The sequence below is a fragment of the Paralichthys olivaceus genome, chromosome 18, assembly GCF_024713975.1.
Source record: "Paralichthys olivaceus isolate ysfri-2021 chromosome 18, ASM2471397v2, whole genome shotgun sequence".
Taxonomy (NCBI): domain Eukaryota; kingdom Metazoa; phylum Chordata; class Actinopteri; order Pleuronectiformes; family Paralichthyidae; genus Paralichthys; species Paralichthys olivaceus.
This window is the reverse complement of record NC_091110.1, coordinates 14,467,962-14,483,407: the sequence shown is the minus strand read 5'-3', so window position 1 is coordinate 14,483,407 and position 15,446 is coordinate 14,467,962. Positions and strand designations below refer to the sequence as shown.

The following is a 15,446-nucleotide window of genomic DNA, read 5'->3' as shown; positions in this document are numbered from 1 at the left end:
ATCGTGTGGTTTTGGGGATATATCACGCTGTTCTATTCATTCTATTCCAAAATCTTGTTTTTTTGTGGCAGATAAAAAGCAGAACCTCTCTGCACAAAGCTGTGTGACTGGGAAGGTCGGCCGCACTGATGGAGAGTAGGTGGATGCTCAGGTTTAATGAGTGACAAAAGATGAGAGAGTGGAAGCTGAACTAAATGTAAAGGCAGGAAGTGCGATGGCGGCAAACACGCTGAGATCAACCTTGACACAGAATTCCCACTCTGTAATTATACGGAGGAGTTTAAAGCAGATCAATCATGTTATTCACATTATGGATAGAAGATAAAGGCACCGACCAGGGCAGAGCCACACACACACACACACACACACACATTTAAAATGACTTATGACAAAGCATTAGAGTGATTTGATTTTATGTATATAGTGTGTGGTACAATTATTCATATATTCACATCATTTATCGCAGAAGTAGATCTGTCAGTTGTTATTAATACGTTTTTTTAAGACCCCACCAGTTACCAGAAATATATTTTTCTCTGTTTTCAGACAAGATGACTGGACAATTGTCCGTGTGTTGTCCTCAGATTGTCTTTAACACATGAACAATGAACCTGGAGATTGTGTGACTCATAACAGTTTGAATTCCACTGCGGAAATTAATTGTTTTTTGTTTACAGCACATTAACTCTCCGGAATCTGCCCTTATCACGAAAAGCTCTCAAATCTTGTCGTCTTTCCAAGTTGACGTCTTCCTCTGCGTCTTCTACCTCCGTGGCTCCTCTGTTTTATCCGTCTGTATTCTCACATGGACTCACTCTGACATTTTCACTACGGGGGCCGCCGGAAAAGTTCCCGCCATTATCCGAGGGAAGTGACATTTACGTTTTCACATAATGCCCCCCCCCCCCCAGAGTTGAGTACATGTCATAAAGCAACTGCTGCTTCTTTAAACTGTGTATTATGCTGTGGCAGTTGATGCTGCTTAGTTGACCAACAGCACCACCTGTGGTCACGGAGGTTGAGCATCTTTATGTCTGGAAGAAACTCGGTGACCGAGTAAGAGTGATACTATCAATTCTGGTTTCGGATATTTCAAAGCACTTTCTTGCCTTTTGGGAATGAGAGTGACATTACAGCTTGTTAAAATTCACCTTCTGCTCCTCCAAAAATATTGTCCTTTTATGAGCTTAGCTTTCATTCCCAGAACAGGTCTCCTTCCGGCAGAAATATGGAGTTCGATGCAGTGACCAAAAAAAAAAGATTCAGTGACAAAGACCTGGAGTCGAGGCTGGAGTCAAACTGACGGTGTTTATAGAGCTTCTGGGGGGAATCATTAGGTGGATATAATATGCAGCATGCAGCTTGGAGCTGTGCCTTTGGCTGGGCTTTAAGCTGTGTAGTGTTGGTCAGTCTGGTTGTAGCTGGTTGGGAGGTCAGCCATTGATCTGCAGATATAAGCTGGTACTTTGGATCCAAGCCTTCATCATCCTGCGGGGCTGCCACCACTGTGGTTAGATCAGCCTTGATCTGCTCAGGGGTCTGGATTTGTGTGTGTGTGCACAGGTTGAGAGAAAGATGTCTGTGATGGCTGATAGTGTGTGTCTTCACATGTGGTTGTGTTTCTGTGTGTGTCTGTGATACATGTGATCTGTATGGTTCTTTTCTTTTGTGACAGCCCTGCTGGGTAAAGTGAGAGACAGAAAAGATGAAATGAAGGAATAAAAGATGATGACAGGTCATGAAAAAGAGTGAATGTTGCATAACTGACCGTCATCCACCTATTAGAACATTCCTGTAAAGAAGTAAACATCGATTTTTAGAAACACCGAAATAACTACTGAAGCAACGGGAGAATAATAAAACTCACTGAACAGAGTTGGTGATTAACTGAAGGTGAACTTAACAGTTAATTCATGTGTGTCGGATTGAAGGCTGACATTCAACAGGGTGGAATCTGGGATATGTTGACTAAATTCATGGGGACTAATGTGAAAACCTTGAAGTGTTTGGTTGATGTTAACATCTGGTGTCATTGACAAGGTTCTCCTGTTTACTGCCTTTAAGCGAAATGTTTCAGCTGTGTCACTTAACTGCTTTAAAAAATCCTTCGTCTTTGTGAGATTTTTTTATGCATTAAAACACACTTTTGCTCGAATTCTTTGTGTCCTTGAGTAGACACATTTGTAAAAAAAATCAATTTTTTCCCGAAAAAGCTTTTGTTTATATTGTTTTACACGAGCGTCTTCCTGCGCATGCATCAGATACAGACAAAAAGGGGAGGTGCTAGTAAAAACTTAGCTCAACAGCACTACCTGTGATCTTATAGTTTCAATAGTCAATAGTTGGATTAGGTGATAAAAAGTTTAATAATAACGAGTCTGTCCCAGATAAGTGTTTGTTTAAACTTCAGAAGGTATTTAAGATAAACAAACTAAGTGGATTTGTCCATTTAATGCATTCAGTGATAATCGTAATTACAAGTGTATAATTTCAAGTAGTAATTGAAAAACCTAATGGTTTAAAATAAAACCTCATGAAAATGTTTTTCTATTTTACGTCTTATTAGCACTTTGAATTGATGTTCATTTCATTAAGTTCCTTTAAATTATGGCAACGTTAGAGTAATTCAACAAGAAACAGGTGAAGCTCACTTTGTGTTATGCACAGCAGTCAGTGTCGAGCGGTTGTGGCTCTTTCCACATTGCAAAAAAAGGTTTTCTATCTGTTCTCCTGTCATTTGACCATTTATGAAAAGGCTCATCAAAGCCTTGGACCAACGTTTCACCTCACTCATACTCTAGTCGGCCTTTTTCCGAACCACAATATCACTATGAGGAGATCTGGCAGTGGCACACTTCTCAGTACAGACGAGTGGCGTTACAGCCGAGGTCCCACTGCGATTCCCTTTGTCTCCTTTTCCTGACACACAAACTGACACAGAAGCAGACTCGCACACATGGAATCGCTCTCAGTACAATTTCCAGCAGCTTTAGTGGCTGCTTAGTGTATTCATGAGAAATGAGAAATGTGCTTCAGTCCCTTTACAAAGCATCTGTGAGTGCCGGGTCACAGCTCCGTGAACTTTCTGCATCTTGCTTACTGGGAACACAATAGTATGTCTATTGTATGTGTGTGTGTGTGTGTGTTCCTCCAAAACCTACTAACATCTGGCTTTCGTCTGCTCATCAGCTCTGATGAAAACAAGTTCACTTGGGTGAATACAGTCTAGACGCTTGCAACTGCAAAGTGAAAGAGCGTCTCAGTTCCCGCCCCGTTCGTAACGTCGAACATGGCTTAACAGCAATCGCCCTTATTTGGTGCGTATAAAAAAAAACGTGTGTATATTCTAATTTTGGTTTGAAAGAGGTTTTCGTACTTACTCCAGACTTTACAGCCACTTTTCTCCTTCATCTTTGCACCCATCATCTCAACCAATTTCAGCGTTTACCTCCTCATCAATGTCTTGACAAACTCCAGCATAAATTATCAAGAGAAACTCTTTCTAATAGAATTGGTGTGTGAATTGTAATAATAGAGGTGTCTCTGTGGTTTTAATTATCATAAGATTTGTTCTCAGCTCTAATGAGCAAGGGAAGTTACATGTCAGACTTGTGAAAGTGTATTTTGTTTGTGTGATGGCGTCTCTTGATCTGTTTGCGCAAGTCTCCTGCTAATTAATGTGCCGGAGAAGAAAATTACAGCCCTTTCTCGGCCACTTACTGCTGCTCAGTGTCCAGACCCGAGAGTGAAATGGAGCAGAGTGAAATGAGCAACAGGAAGCGGAGATAACTGAACGCTGTGTCTGGGACAGGAGTGACCGGCTGAGGCTTCAGAGAGCTGCCTGTGTTTCTGACATTTTACTGAGTGACTAATGAAGGACTTTTGTGCATGGCCTAATTTTTGCAAAAACGTGAATGCTTTTAATTTTGGCTGCAGAGTATTGATTGCTCGCTCAGTGTGTAGCTAAGTGCTACTTGAAGAACTGAAGTGCACATGCCTGTAACAGAAAACCCTAGCCGTCACATTTGAATATGTGGAGTGTGGCTTTGTGAATGCTGCTGAAAGATCATCTCACATCAACATAGACTCTCCTGCTGGTGCTATTTGTCCTTTTCAGATGTCATGGACCTTACTCAAAGATAAATAGGCAGCAAATTCCTAAAGAAAACACGTCACTCATACCAGGAGCTGTGCAGCTAGCAAACATCGGGGAAGAACATTTGAAGTTTATACATCTGTAGGAGGTCTGGTGCGGTTTTGGCATAAAATGTATACAAAGATGGACGACGTAACACCTCCCCAAAGCCGAATCATCTTGATACACTAAAAACGTTCTGCCATATATGTAGTTCTTGTCACACTGATGTCCAGGCGTTAAGTAAGTTTGGTTTTTATTCGTGATTTGATGTTCACAGGGTGAAACGTCATGATTGACAGTTGAGACTGACTGAGTGGTTGGATGCATGTGTAGGCAGGACCTCAACACACAATAAATGACTTCAGAAAATTGTTTTAGCAGATTTTTTGTACACCAGGAGGGAGCAGAGACACGTTTTCCATCTGTATATTCAGTCTATCGTTTTTAAAAAGGCAGTGGAAGAGTAAATCGATGCCATTTTGCTGCATTATCTCAGCTTGATCTCGTACTCGCTCAGGTCAGTTGGTCAGTTGATTGGTTTTTGTTTTCACACAGACCTAAAATCAATTCATCGAACAGGCTTGTGATTGTCACCTTTGCATTATCAGCGCTGCATGTGTCAAAAATCAAACTCCAGTGACTGACAGCAGGGCCTGCAGCGCTTTCCTGCGTCTTTTGAGAGAACGCGTTTGTGTTCTCTGGCGTCGCAAAGAGCTCATGGAATAAAAAATAACTGATGGTGTCGAGACTGCAGCCGCCAAGAAATTCTGATGAACGAATAAAGACGGGGGCAGAAATAAAAAAAAAAGAGGCACATTGAACCATTATGTTGTGAGAGAATATTCTCACTATGAACATTATACATTTTATCTGGGAAATGCTAAAAAACACAAAGTAGGTCATAAGCTTAACACACCTCCGGTTTAACCCTTTTAGTGATGTGATGGGCATACGTGTTACCATGGTTACTAAAACTAATCTTGTACAATGATAAGCTGTACATCACTCATATGGGCCATGAGATCATTTTTAACAGTTCACAATCAGCAGATGGATTTAACAGTCGTTTAGTCCAGTCTGAAAGTGAAATCACACAAAGAGGCACGTGTTTGAGTCTTTTCACCGAGCAGGTTAGTTGTGTAAGTAATTTGCTGTAGCATTTAATTTGATCATAGACCGAGAGATATCGTCTGCTTCATTAAATGTTCTGTAAGTTGGATGCTATTATATTTAATCATTGCGTTACACTTCTTGCTCAGATCAAGGTGGTTCAGGCCTGAATGACGACTTGTCCTTGTTCACTCTCTCCCCTCCGCTGGCACACAGTGTTGGACTGTGGTCCATGGAGGAACAGACCCGACATTGTCACGCCACAAGGCTCGATGCAGACAAGCTGTGTTAGTGGCCCAGGGGAGTCATGTGTGTACAAATACAAACACAAAAACACACACAACCACACACACACCCACACACACACACACACACACACACAGACTAACGCACTGAGAGAGAGCGGCCCTAGGGAGTCCTCTATGAGGGGATTGGTGTAAATATCCAGCGGCAGTCGAGGTGTTGGTGGCCGTGTGAAGTGGAAGCAGGCAGCATGGTGCTGGCTGATAAGCACTACTAACATACAGGGGAGAAGTGAGTTGGTCATCCCTGTTGAAACACCGGCAGCCACACATTTCCCCTGGACAGTATTAAAGCTGCATCACACCGAGCAGAGGCCCAGACCCCTGCAGGGGGAAGTGAAAAGTGGAGGGAGGGCGTTACGCATCCTGCACTTATGGTACAAGTTGGCAGTGTTTGTACACAAAAGACATTTACAGTCAGTGATACATGAGTTAGGTAAAAAAAAAAAAAAAAAAATCCATCTATCAATACACACCAGGAATAGAAAAGCACTCATAAAACGACAAAGCAGACATTTACTGTATTTTCATGTAACTGGTACTGGATTTGATATGCTCATACCACTATATAAACATTTACATAACAATATATCAGCTTATATTTTATACAATGTTCATAGGTTGGAAGGTTGTTGGTCCATTTGCAGTCCCTGGGCAGGAGCAGATTCTGTCATTGTAGATAGTTCTTATATGTTCAAGTGTTTATTTCTCTGGTAAGTTTGTTTTTATTGCTTATTTGATCCTAGAAAAAGAGGGTGAAACGTCCCGATTGACAGCTGAGACTAGTATATCTGCACAACCTCGATCCTGTGGCTCCACACCACAGTCACTACTGCAGACCCCGAATCCAAATGCCACAAAAAGACCCACATTCAGACGCATGCAGGATACCAATACATATGTATAGATCTCGATTGCAGGTTATATGACACATCAGCTGATATTATTTGTATTATTTATATAATGTAATGTGAGGTTTTGTTTGTTTTTGTTCACCTTTCCCCGGGCAAAGGACGACAAAATGAAATGATCTACAAATCAAATTTGATTCAAATCACTGCTTCTCTTTGTTTGAGATGAATCCATTAATCACCAATTCTAAATTTGGCCTAAAAGTTTTCATATTGAGGCAAATCACAGCGATGCAATATATCTGAGACAGGCCAGGATCGGGTGATATCGGTCGGGCTGCGAGTCCTAAATTTCACCCTGCCTTCGGTGATGTGAAGCATGAACTTTCCAGTGAGTGCAAGATAAACTGCTGCAGCCTTTCTGAAATACACACCATGAACAGTGCATGATGAAACCATTTTGCAAGGATAAAGTTGTCTGTAAACGCAGTAAATTGTTTGGTTAAGTTTACTTCATGGCAGTTTACCGTCTCCTGCTTTGCAATGGGGTCAGACTGTCTGGTATTTCCCTGATCCTTTGGTTCAAACTCTTACTTGAGTATTTAAGTATTTCTTTTTACCCGATGAAAATCATTAGCTGCAAGACTTGGCAATGAAAACCAAACGTTATTGAAGAACACTTCTTTTCATGCTGACAGTTGTTATGTCAGTCCCACCGTTGGAGTATTTTCAGGGAGGAAGGAATCATGCCTTGCTTTGACTGCGGTACTTTTTACCTGCTCCAGGCTACATGTAAAACCTGTGTTGACACAACTATGTACTGTGCAGTTTGACTTTGGCTTTGCTCTTGAAGAAAAAATACATTATTTACTTTTACGCAGACAGTGATGAGGAGGCTTTGTTTTTTCTTTATAGATCTACTGAGTCTCATAGCTCTGATCAGTTCCCTGAGAGGGAAACTGGGGGAAAAATAACAAGTTGGAGAAGAATAGATGTTGAGGGGTGAAAAAAAAATCATTCTGATTAAAGGAGAAACAATTTTTAGAGAGTATATTTCCTGATCAATGCTAATAAAGCTTCAATTTGAAAAAATACAAAAATAGAAATCCAATTAAGGAGAAAGGTAAAGCTGCATTTTCATTCCAACAAAAAGCCCCCTTACATCTTTTCCATCCTATATTGTAACAAAAGAAAAACACAGTGGCCTTCATCAACCATCAATTTTCTCTCTCTGCCACCATCACAACCCACATTTTATTTTACAGTTTTCCACACACTCAGATTTTACCCCCTGCTACATGACTACATTACTGTTATCCTATGTCACCTAGATATAAAGGAGCCTGCGGACGGCGTCTGCTCAGCAGTTCCCACTTTAGCAAATAATGGAGTTTAAATGTACATGGATGACATGGAAGTTTACACAATTCAGATCTGAATACCTGCAATTTTAAAGCAATCTGCACATAAAGGAAAACGTGTAGACTTTTCAGATAAAAGTTTTATTTTCTCATATTATGCTTTCTGGCTTTTGAGACTGTGTGAACAAACTTGAGACATTGAATGAAGCCAAGCTGGACTTCTATTTCTGGAGTTCGAGTTTCTCAGCATGAGCCAATTCTCCCACTTTCTGCAAACATTTCCGTGACACCACCGTGACAGTTTTTCGACGGACATCGTCTGAAATGTTGGGTTAGCATGGTGGCTGTCATCACTCCTGTCACATTACCACTCCAGCACTTACTGTACTGCTCGCCTTCCCCGTGGCTCCGCACAAAATGTCACAGCGTTGACAAATAAGATGGCAAATGACATGTAGACCCAAATGTCCCTAATTTTCGCCAGGGCCCACTCAGCAGCACTCACACTCAGCAGGTAGCATTTAGTCGATGGCTTAAGGAATACTAATTGTCCCCAATGTCAGGAGCTGACTAACATACTGTAACATTTGACTCTTGTCCCGGTGGCCTGCATCGGCCGATCAGATGTCTGCAGTCTCAAAACCCACAGTTGTCGAGTCAATAAATCAGTCATAGATGAAGTCGAGAGGGAACATAGATTAAATCCCCTCTCAGCAGCCACTGGCTCAGTTAATGTGGCAGATTTCATCAGTCCTAGCCGGCTTTTGTGTTTGTCCCCACATCCTTCAAAACCTTCCACAACAGTTTATTAATACAATTTATGATCTAATTAGCAGGCATAATGAATAGTCAACCATTTGTAACGATCATGATCACAATGTTTCAGTGATTGGCAAAGATTAATTGTTTTGGTAATGGCTTCAGATTGAGGTAATTTGCATTCATATGGCAATTATAAAGTTTTGTGCCTCCCCGACGTGCGAGCGTCAAAAGCTGTTTCCTGACACCACTGTAAATTTACAGTCACTTTTAACTTCAAACTTTCACATTTATATCATGTATACAGTCCATCAGATATCTTGCAACTGCTGCAAAAGACTTCTACCAGCATTGATATTGATGTCTTCATGTTTGCGATTGTGCAGCGTGTGCATGTGTGGCAGAACTAACCAGTCTGCAGACATGCTGGCAGCTCTGTGCAGCTGTAATTAGACACAGCGCTGCTCCGAGATAAATGCTAATGTCAGCATGCTAATGTGCACACAGGAACAAAGCCAGCGTGTTGATGATGAAGATATATGTCATATGCTGTGAAGTTCTCTGAGGTGAATCTCTGTTTTAGGAATCTGCATATATAGCAACTCGTTTCCACGCAGTTTTGTTTTGCGTCCGTAATTTCTTTATGATATGCTCATGGACTCTGCCCCCTAGTGTTTGACTCCAGTTGTCTCGCATACAGACACAGAGCTATTTGGAAATGAGGCGTTGAACTGACTTGACTTTTCCCTGCAGTGCCGCTGTAAGTGCCCAGTTGCAGCACCGACAAACAGCATCAGTGCTAATCTGTGTAACCCTTCCTACATCAGGTTTACCAACTTGCCATAATCTGTCCCACTACAGCCTGAGATTATACCACGTGGCCCCCTTCTGCGTCCATCCAAACATTGGATGAGACCTGGATCATCCGTCTGACCCAACACAGCCATTGAAAAGTCTAATTTTTATCCCCTGGATGCAACCTTATGTCAAATAGGTTTTACTGGAAGCAGCGTCTGCATGTGTGTGCCCTATCCCCTATTTAACTGGCTCGGCCTCCATTCAAATGGCAGCCACAGGGATCAAGCTTCTGTCTGCTACAACATGACCCCATTCCTTCAGCTAATCTACAGCAGCAGTGGTAGTTAGTTCCTGAAATCCAGCATTAAAGCAAATGAAAATTTTGAAGTTTTTATAGTACGCTGCTTGGTGAGCATTCCTGCAAACATGAAAAAAAAAAGGAAAACCGTTCTGACGCAAATTTGTTTTAATCTGAAATCCGGTGCTTGCTCCACAAATCCCATCAAATGAAGGTTGAAATTTCCCCCATGTAGGGCACCAGATTGGTGATGTTCTTGAATTTTACATTGTCGTAAGCAGAGCCAGGCTGTGATTTACTGGAGGTGACAAGCTTTTGGCCACAGTGGGTGTTGCGCTGTCACGCCCCTCAGTGTCATCATCCCGTTGGTCCGCTTTCATGTGCAGTCGCTGCACACACACGCAGCTTCTTGACATTGCAGACTGTACCCACCCACATCTAGCCTGTTTCTTTATTCAGAATATCATGCATTATTTGTTGTCTCTTTCTTTGACATTTTTTTTCTCACAGTTTTAGAAATAAGCTTAAATATAATATGACACAAGGAGATAATGAGAGCTTGAGGGAGGTTAAAGAAAACAAAGTCATCGACTGCTCTGAGCTGTAGGCTTTGATAAATTTGACTTTTTATGAGCAGCAATTTCATGTCCTATTATTTTTTGGCCTCATCCTTTCTCTTTGTTGCCTTAATTACATTAAACCCCCTCTGTGGTGGATTATATATATATATGACTAGTATTCTGGCCCAAAACAGCAGCCATGCATTATGCAGAAATACATTAGTGTATCTCATGGTATTATTATCATAGCAAGCTGTTACTTTAAAAAATGTTGAAAGGATTTTGCTATTTGTTTAATGTCCAATAATATGTAGCCAGCGGCAGAATAATTAATTCTTTTTAAAGTCATGTGAAGCACTATTTATTTTCAGATGTTTTCACAGAAAGAGAAACTGCAATGAGCTGGTCGTTGTGACTGTGGATGATAGTGATGCTCCCGTCAGACCCAAATAAAATGTGTCATCTATTGACGTGAGATGATGATCTTCTCGTCGCTAAGATGCATTTAAGATGTTCTGTATAATTCAAATCTTGCCCAGGTTTTCAAATGAAATATTCCTTTCCTCCGAGTCGCTCAGGGGCTTCTCTGAATTCGTCTCAAATTCATTTCTCAGAGCTCATGCCCATATGATCGCTCTTGATCTGTCGAGTAATGCGCTCATGTCATGAGGCTATGGCCGGTTCGCATTTTGAACCTCTCCTCATTTGAAGTCAGTTGCACTCCTCTGACAGTTATTTCTATTTTTTTTTAAAAGGCATGAGTTTGTTCCCAGAGCTCAGGTCCAGGCTCCGTATGTCAGTCATCTGGCTGCGTTTCCTTTCCTTTAATTAAAAAAAAAACTTGTAGATGTTAGATGAGGCATCACCACATTCTGTGTGTGTTTTCAGTGATCCAGACATGTATGAGGGGAGAATTTGGCTGAAGGCAACTCCTCCTCATCCTCCTTCCATATACAGTTACCTCACTCATAGACTGTATGTAAAGATGGACACGTATGTAGTTCTTTGCACTATCCAGAAATGATATAATATGAACGCTGCCATCTTGCGCATTTGGAGTCTGCCTGATAGCGATCAGGGGATGGAGCCGCAGAAGCCAAGTCCCAACAAGTTACGCACTCGACCTATCGCCAGTCCAGTCTTAGCTGTCAATCATGATGTCATTAAATAACTTACTGGAAAACTAGAACATACATCAGTGTGACAGAAATATTTATTTGTACTTTGAGTTTTTAGCTTGGCCCATGTCCCATACATTAACATGGAAGTGGCAGCCAAGCACCAGGTGGCAATCAAGACACTTTGGCTTCACTTTTTTTTTTGTATTATTTACAGTAGGTTTTAAACATGCGTAGTGTTTGGTGACGGTCAGCATCTCCTCAATTAAGTAGCACTCAATGCAATCCACTCCAGGTTGAAATGACTCAGGAGCACTTTAAGCACTACTCCCTTTGATCATCCTTGTCCCCTGATAGATGTTTAGCCTTTTGACCTGTTACAGCTCGGATACACATCCACTCCCTGTCTGGTTTGGATCACACAGATATTGATCTGAGGACGGTGAGATGAGGAGGCGGTCAATGCCAGAGAGAAGTGAAATTGACATTTTTACAAGGGTAAAGTGAAGGACAGGATAAGTCTCACGCAAGGCTTTATTTTCAAACAGCTCTCCCAGCGACATTTAGAGGAAATTAGAGGGTGTGGACGACGGTGAGCTGATGATAGCCTGCCTTGAATATATCCCAAAACATTCCTCCAAATCTCCTGTGTTTCTAAAAGGTGAAGAAGTGATGGAATTGTAAACCCAGAGATTCTTCTCTCAATAAGTTCTGCAAAGTCCATGCAGGGCTGGTATTGACAGTTTGGCGATAAGATACTGTTTGTTTGCAGGCTATTATATTGGATTGGCCTGTATACTGCAGGTGTCAGCGGTGTGTCCATTTCCTGTATCTTCAGCTTGGTCCGAAAGTTAAAAGTTCATGGATTTGTTCATTGATTTTTTTTTCTCAAGCACAATAGCAGCATAATAGTCAGCATAAGACGAGGACAGCAGACAGAAAGTGAGGCTTTAGTAAGATGTGCAGGACTAAAAGACTAAAAGTTCTCACTATAGGGTGCACAGAGTTCAGACACTTGTACTGGGGAGTTTAGATCTGACAAGTTCAACACAGAAGTTCAGACTCCTGAGGACGGGAGGACTATTTGCAACAGGAACAACAGCGTTCAAAAAGGTTCACAGACTTTAGGGAAATAATGAAACGGACAGTGAAATCCACAATATATCAAATGAAATCCTAAATGGATCACGCTCCTTCTCTTCATTTTTGTTTAGTACATTTATTTTTATATTTTTTAACCTGGTGCTGTATGTGAACATAGGAGTCCACAGAGGCAGCACCTTTGTCATACTGTTCAACATGTCATGTATTTAATAGGGTTTCAGCTTCATATATTCAGAAACAGTAGCAGCAACAAATATATTATATTAAATATATTATATTTCAACTCTAAGACCAGTGTCGTGGAAATTGTTTCATCATCCAAACCAGGAGTGTTATCATATATCAAAAACTCAGACAACACAGCAAGCTGTAAGTTGCCACAGGCCTCGATAAATCAAGATATTTCTACAAAGACGATGTGCACATTAACCCAACCTGACATCTGGGCAGCAAGCTACTGAGATGATGTGAAGCTACACACTGGTCGAAACTCTGAAAACCCCAGATCGTATTTTCAAACAGGCATTATTGGGATAAATTGAGCCCACATTTTAATTCTAATTGGTTATTTTGGAAATTGTTATCACTTTGAGCCTCTGCCAAAACCACAAGTCCACACAACTCAGCTCTCAATAAACAAGACAGACGAACAACACTTACTTGTCTAGATGTTGACATTGCATTGGAACACAGTTGGGGTGTGACTGATGACGTTTCCCAAATCTGCAAGAACACAAGTACGGAGATTAGCGTAGATTGAGAGAGGCTACAGTAATGCTAGCTTCTCTGTGAGGCGAGACGCAATGGGAACAAACATTGCACCAGATTAAGGCCATAAATGTATGCACTGCATCCAACAGTTCGCTAGATGTTTTAATCTCATGTACCAACGTCAACCACCTGGTGGCACTAGAGGAATAGTCAGGGGCTCTCAAACTTCAACAGGATTCATCCTTTGAGAACCATGAATGTCTGTTATAGGTTTCCTGGCAAATCATCAATCTGTTGGATTATAACTAAACCTTGAAACTCACTGCAAGCATGGATAAAAACTTTCAAAATAGCCATAAAGTCTTAATTACAGAGACGAGTAGAAACCACACACACTGCTGTTCAATTGTTCTCACTTAATTGAGGCATTTCACTTGGTAGACCTTCAAATTACCTGATGAAGGTTAGCCGACCAAACTATAGTAATTATATGAAGGGAATTAGAGTGACCAACAGTGTGCAGGCTGTTGGGTTCCTTTCAAAATTAATAACAAAAGAAATTCATGCAGGGCAGCTAAGCTAAACGGGGAGGTCTGGTGAAGGACAGTGATTAGGAACGATGTGAGATAGGCTACAGAGGGAAGGAAGCGTATGACAGGAAGGAAGGAATCGTTTAGACACAGGGACCTACAAAAAGAGACGCTGAAAGTGAGACAAAAGGGTTAGACGGCAGAATGCATGGGTGGAGACGAGCTTTGTCTGGTGAGATTCTTTATCTGATTGTGTTAATCTTGTCCTCCGTTTGCAGTGTAGCCACGCGCCAGCACTTTTAACTAGCTCAGATAATGGGAGGAACAGCATCAAACTCATTAATTGAATTAGCTCTCTCTTTATCTCCACATCTTCTGTGTCCACTCGCCCCTAAAAACACTCGTCCGACAACTATTCCTCAGCTAATTGACTCAGAGCATCTGCAGCAAAAGCCCCTGTTTCACCTTCCTAATTTATTGAACCAGCTCCCAGCTGGGTTCACCTGTCATTGGCTACCGTCTAATTTAATTTTACCCAGAGGTGACTGGGATTGTTTTTTGTTTAAGAGGCAGAGCAATGGAGAGCATGAGGAAGGAACATGGCGCAGGCCCAAACAGCTTGTGCATTTATTTCATAACTCGATTTAGCTGCAGGTTTGAGAATTAAGGGACAAGGGACGACTAAAGTAGCTCATTGTGATTTGCCCAATTTCATCTGCGGCGTCGTTAAATTGAATTCAGTTAAACTACCTTTTTGAAATTAATTTGAAAAACGTGCAAAGCTGTGTGTTATCTATGTAACAGCCAGATTTGTGATCTTTCTTTTAGTGGTTGGATTCTTTTCATCTGGGTCAGTTAATGATGAAGCCAATTGTTGGTTATATATTAACGTCCGGTGGCTGCATTGCAGCTTTTCTCCATGTGGCCCTCCCTTTGCAGGGGCCACTCTGTAATGGAGGAACAAAAGATGGTTCCTTTGTGGCGCCGCTGATATAAGAGCAATTGTTCATTTATCTCCACTAAAAGTTAGTCTCTTCCACTAGCTTCACTCTCTCACAATGAGTTAACATTATATCAGATCTCGACACTGACAGACGTGTGTGTGTGTGTGTGAGAGAGATCGACTTCTTTCATTTCTCTGTCTCCATCATTGCTGGAGTCGTGATTTCTTATCACGTGGACAACAATACAGGGAACCATTTTCCTCCTGTTTCTCATCATTATTTCAACTTAAAGCTCAATGCAGGGGAGCACCTTGCAAATGGCCTCCTGAGGATGACACTGACGCATACTCCTCTCTAGTTGTCGAGATATAAGACCAGAATAGACAACAATAACCTTAGGTGACTACAAGCTGTTATTTTACCCCCTTAGCCAATAAACCACTCTCTCTTCTCTCCTGACTGTTTCCCTCCATCCTCTGTCGTTTTTCATCCACCCCTAATACAATGCCTGTCTTTTCTAATACTGTCTCTGGTATAAACCACCACCTCTTTCTGCTATAGCACCTTTAAACACAGAGCTATTCTTCCAAACCAGTGCAGAGACCTTTCACATGATATTCTTCAAACCTCCATACAAACACGAAGCTCTCGCGTTTGTCCGTCCTCGTCTTTAATCTCAAGTCTCGAGTCTTGCGGCTTATTGTCATGGGAACCAAAAGGTGTCAAAAGATATGATTTTGAATGACAGCATGTAAAAGACTCCTGTAATTTTGTCCCTTCCGTGATGTCCAGTCACTTTCACTGAAATTCGGTGTCTTAGAGAAAGTTAAGATGCCTCCTCTTCACCTTCTTTGTCTAAGAC

General features: G+C 41.5%; 1 protein-coding gene and 1 long non-coding RNA gene across 9 annotated transcripts in view; one reads left to right on the top strand and one right to left on the bottom strand.

Annotated features, from left to right (window-relative positions):
* LOC109626119 (transmembrane protein 132C) overlaps positions 1–15,446 on the top strand; it is a 120,597-nt gene that overhangs the window by 47,384 nt on the left and 57,767 nt on the right. The window lies entirely within an intron of this gene.
* The window catches only part of LOC109626023 (uncharacterized), an 88,072-nt gene continuing 73,011 nt past the window's right edge, over positions 386–15,446 (bottom strand). For 2 of the 7 annotated variants that reach the window (XR_011239175.1, XR_011239179.1), the window contains 2 exons: positions 13,060–13,122; positions 386–1,680 (listed from right to left, as the gene is read on the bottom strand). This is a non-coding gene — a long non-coding RNA (uncharacterized lncRNA). Of the gene's footprint in view, positions 1,793–9,782; positions 11,000–11,395; positions 11,729–13,059; positions 13,123–15,446 lie in introns of those variants that run through there. The other 5 variants (XR_011239177.1, XR_011239180.1, XR_011239178.1 and 2 more) reach the window with 4 other exon arrangements.